General features: G+C 46.1%; 1 non-coding gene across 1 annotated transcript; it reads right to left on the bottom strand.

The window, feature by feature from the left end:
- Nucleotides 1–4,902: 4,902 nt before the first annotated feature.
- On the bottom strand, nt 4,903–4,976 carry trnan-guu (transfer RNA asparagine (anticodon GUU)). The gene has a single exon. It is a non-coding gene; the product is annotated as a tRNA-Asn (tRNA).

Genomic DNA, 4,976 nt, shown 5'->3' with positions numbered 1-4,976 from the left:
GATATCTTGGTGACTGCAATCAAGAGTTGCCACAACAAAGTAGCACAAATAGAACTTTGATGGGAAGAATGTATTCGCACTACCATTGTGGTGTCTTTAGACTGTAGAGGCTGCACGGAGATAAAGTGTAACCATTATTGAAGCATTTTTAGTGTGTGTTGTTATTCTTGATCGGAGGAGCACATGAGACGGAATCAGTGACTTTGCCTTTTCGACATGTTTTCTGAAGCGCCGCACGGTCCCACTCCTGCAGTCAATGAGCTGTTGGGACGTTAATGTATCCATCATCATCATCATCATCATAGGCGGTCCCACGAAACGAGGATGACTTGCTTCCACACCGAAAAAGGATGAGATCACAGGTGTTTCAATGAAGGACCCGAACAACATCCCGAAGGATGGAAGATGTCTGTGCGTGGATTTTTTTTAGCTGTGATGGCCGATGCGCCCCAGCCATCAAACGGGCTTGACAGAGCGAGGTCTTGGTCCAGTGGCAAGGGTTAAGCAGGTCGAAAGGAGACCAGTTCTGCTGCACGGACCTAGTGCACACACATATTGCAGTGTGGGCTGGCCCGTGCTAACCCTGGCCTCCTGGCCCCGAACTCATGCCTACCCTAGGCCCCGATCACATCCCTCTACAGTCTCTCGCCGCTCCTTCGCCCCGATCTCACCGCTCCTGCTGTACCTGCCCACGCTCCAATCACCGACCTGGACCTTGATGACGTCACTCTTCGCTGCCGCCGCCCTCCTGCACCAGCTCGCACTGCTCCCTGGAGTCGTCTCCCGGGACCTCCAAGCTGCTCCCAGGGCCGCTCGCCGTTCCTTTTATGGCCCCGACCTGCCGCTGGTGTTCTCCCGTTAGTGTATCCAGGCTGCGGGTGGCCACCCCGAGTGCAGCAGAAGGGTTTCTGCATTAGTTCTGGGTGGGGACAGTATCTTTCCCCTTCTCTCTTCCTCTTGTCTTTATCCCTGTGCTTTTATTTCTCTATTTATTCCCCCTGTCTCAGTTTCTAATGTTTAAAAGGGAACAAAAGATGAAATGAGTGTCACTGTGGAGCAATTTCTCTCACTCAAAGTTAGACTCACTACCGTTGCGCCATGAGGTCTAGGCAGCTAGCCGTTGATATTCAGGTTCATATATAAATATATATAAATATATCTACATGTATCATAACTGTTCCCTGGTGGTTGAGGGGTTCAGACCCGGCGCACTAACCTGGTTTCAATTGTCGATCAATTCATCGCATAAAAATAATTGAGTTCTGTGAGACGATCAATAATTGCTGTAATCACCATGAATACCAATTCTTTCTGTGATAGACCGATCTTACAGACGATCTGCCTTCTCCTGCCCTTTGCCGAGCACATGTTCCGGGTTTAATTTTGTAAACTGGCCGAATTCGCTGATCGCGGGGAAACGGTAGGAGCCTCTGTCCCCCACTGTGAGGATGTGGAAGTGAACACGGTGGCTGGGTGATCCGTGACATTTCTGTAAAGGGCAGTGGAGGAGAAGGATTGAGAACTTTCAGTGTGGGACAGAAGTTGTTTAATGTGAGCCAACACATTCCCGATCAGCACAGAGGGAGCTCACTGGTCAGCTCCCCTCTGTTGTGCCAGCTGTGCCAGAGGTTTCTGTAGTGTAATGGTTATCACGTGTGCTTATCACGTTTGCATTTCACATTAAAGGTATGAGGTTCGATCCCGGGAAGGAGCATTATGTTTAAACTTGCTATAAAGGAACAATCAGAGGCGAGTTTCGTCTCCTGTCAAATAGTGCCTGACCTGCTGAGATTTCCAGCATTTGCTGTTTTTATTTGCTATTTATTCTCCTGGCAAAAGTGATCCCTTATTCCTTAAGTGCTCTTTATTTCACTTCAATACATAGATAACTTTCAGTGAGAGAAAACGGATCCACCGGGGACATTTCGCGTGTGAGACCAACGTGATATCCGCCACACTGCAGCCCATCAAAGGGCGAGAAACCACTGAATATAAAGGATGAGCTCACAAATATCAGGGGCAGTGCAGTCTGGTCAACGTCAAACCCTCCTTTCTTATTCAGCAGAGGCATGAACGGGAGTCAGACGCCACAAAGTTTAATTAAAGACACAAATGCAATAACTCTTCCAAATCTTTTCACTGTAAAATTCTTAAACTTTATTTGAAATCCTACTGCGTTGAATCTGAAAATGAGCACCATGGGCTTTTATCTTCACTACTGATTCTATTTTCTGTGCATGGTCGGAATAACTGGTGCTGTTAAATTTGACAAAAGTTGCCCCAGATTCCTGATGTCATCGGCAATGAAGATTTTGAACCAGATCCTAGAATACAGTGTGTAAAATGGGTCAACATGCAGAATAAAAAATGAACATAAGAAATAGGAGCAGGAGTCGGCCATACGCCCCTCGAGCCTGCTCCGCCATTTAATACGATCATGGCTGATCCGATCATGGACTCAGGTCCACTTCCCTGCCCGCTCCCCAAAGCACAGGACAAATGATTGAAGTATCGATTGTCCCTCAGTTAGCATTTCTTTCATTGTGCAAAAGAAGGTGAGGGTTTAATTAATGATGCTTTCCCGTGAAAGCAACACAAAAGTTTTAGAAAAAACCATACAGTGCTTCTGACACCAGGTGGGAATGGGCGGAGATTTTAAAGCTCCTTGTATTGTGACACCTTCATATAGACGAACATCTGAGTCTTATGATGTAGACCTCGTGGCGCAATTGTAGCGTGACTGATTTCAGTTCCGAAGGTAGCGTGTTTAAATCACATCAGGGTTACTGTACTTTTAGATATTGTTCTTCCAGAATTAATATATTCTTGCTGTTTGGCAATAACCAGACCCTTGCTCCAAGGTTTGTCTTACTGTTTCCCCGGTGTCAGACAGAGATACGCCTGCTGCCCTCATTTATTACATGTTTCAGGATACAAAAGTTCAAAATCAACCTGCAGATGGCCACATACAGCATTAAATAGTCAGGATGGCCGAGCGGTCTCAGGTGCTGTGTTCAGGTTGCAGTCTTCTCTCGAGGTCTGTGTTTAAATCTGACATTTCTTATTTTTAATCATTAAGTGAAACTCATTGTTTGACACCATGATCAACTCCTTCAAAGTGAGATTCAGCAGTTCACTTGCTCGCTTAACATTTCCGTCTGACCGGGTGCTGAAAGTGGAGATGTTTCCGCAGTGTAGCGGTTAACACGTTCGCCTCACATGCGAAAGCTCACCGGGTGGGAATATTTTCTGGAGCTTTCTCCTCATGCATGCTCAGGGGCGAGTTTGTTCTCCTGTGAAAGGTCATAAGGTCATTAGCATGTAAGGATTAGGGGCCGGAGTAGGCCATTCGGCCCCTCGAGCCTTGTCCACCATTCAAGAAGATCCTGACAGTTCCTCGACAGCAAGTTTAAACATGTGGGGTGGAGCCAACAGGCGCCTGGCTGCAATCAGTGACAAAAACGTCTATTTGGAGAAGCCCCGTGAGATCAATCGGTCGAGCATGAGAATCTTAATCTCGAATTTGGGGGTTCGAGCCCCACGTTAACTGTTAAAGCATGTCCCAATTTGCACAGTGTGTTTTCGGTGTCTGGTTCAAAATGTTCATTGCTGGTAACATCAACAGGAGACTGGGCAAACAGTGAGAAAGACTTTAGAGCAAAGGTCTGGTTATTGTGAAACACCAAAGAAAATATAAATTCAAGAAACAAAGAAAACATCGAAAATAGGTGCAGGGGTAGGCCATTCGGCCCTTTGAGCCTGCACCACCATTCAATGAGTTCATGGCTGAACATGCAACGTCAATACCCCATTCCTGCTTTCTCGCCATAGCCCTTGATACCCCGAGTCTGAAGGACTACATCTCACTCATTTTTGAGAAGAATAACCTCGAAAAGAAATGTGACCCCGACACCCAGGAAGAAGTGTTAAGGCAGAAGATTAAATGCTGCATTCCTCTGTTCAAAAAATTCCTTTCACAAACATTTCTCTGACCGTAACTGCACAAAACAAAAATGTTCCTTTCAAAGTCATTAAACTTCCGAATTTCCGCGCCCCCCGAATCTCCTGAATCAGATGCCTCTAGTTTTGCCGACTCAATCCATGTCCCTTTGCAGTGTTCTGCTTCCACCCACACTATGAAATGTGCCACTAACTTATAGAATCATGGAATGGTTACAGCACGGAAGGCCATTCGGCCCGTCGAGCCCGTGCCGACTCTCAGCGTGTCCCACTCTCCCGCCCTTTCCCCGTAGCCGTGCAATTGTTTTTCCTTCAGACACTGATCCAGCTCCCGTTTGAAAGATAAGATTGAGTCTGCCTCCACCATCCTTTCAAGCCGTGCATTCCAGATCCTAACCACTCGCTGCTAAATGGCCACCTCCTGTTCCTATGTGTAAATTCTGGGAAACACTAGATCAATTCCTGCCACACTCACAGCCTTCCTAAATATAGCACCATCACTCTATTCTCATAAAACCAGGTCCTGAAGTAGAGGCCAGCTGTGTAGGTTAAAGCTCTGGTTATGTTCCGAACATTGCTGCAGTGTTTTCGTAATGTAGTGGTTATTAGATTCACCTCACACGCGAAATGTCCCTGGTTCAAAACTGCGTGGAAACATTTTGAAAACATGTTCAATCAAATATTTGAAGAAATGGATTTATTCATAATAGTGGTTCAATATTAACAAAAAACAATGTCCCACAACTTTGTTAAATTTTCTGATATCTCTGTTCAGTTCTGTATACACTCAAACTGAATGCTCATAAAAGTATTGGAGTGGGAACTCACTGGATAACAGCACAGCTGGCAATGTTTGTGGAACATATTCGCGCAGCCAAAACGCACAATGACAACCTGGAATCGTGCAGCACCGAATCCACGGGGAAAAACAGTTAAATGCTTCGTCCCTGGGTGGGCTCGAACCACCAACCTTTCGGTTAACATCCGAACACGCTAACCCATTGCGCCACAGAGAC

This window comes from Pristiophorus japonicus, unplaced genomic scaffold, assembly GCF_044704955.1.
Source record: "Pristiophorus japonicus isolate sPriJap1 unplaced genomic scaffold, sPriJap1.hap1 HAP1_SCAFFOLD_75, whole genome shotgun sequence".
Taxonomy (NCBI): domain Eukaryota; kingdom Metazoa; phylum Chordata; class Chondrichthyes; family Pristiophoridae; genus Pristiophorus; species Pristiophorus japonicus.
This window is presented reverse-complemented; position numbering and strand designations above follow the sequence as displayed.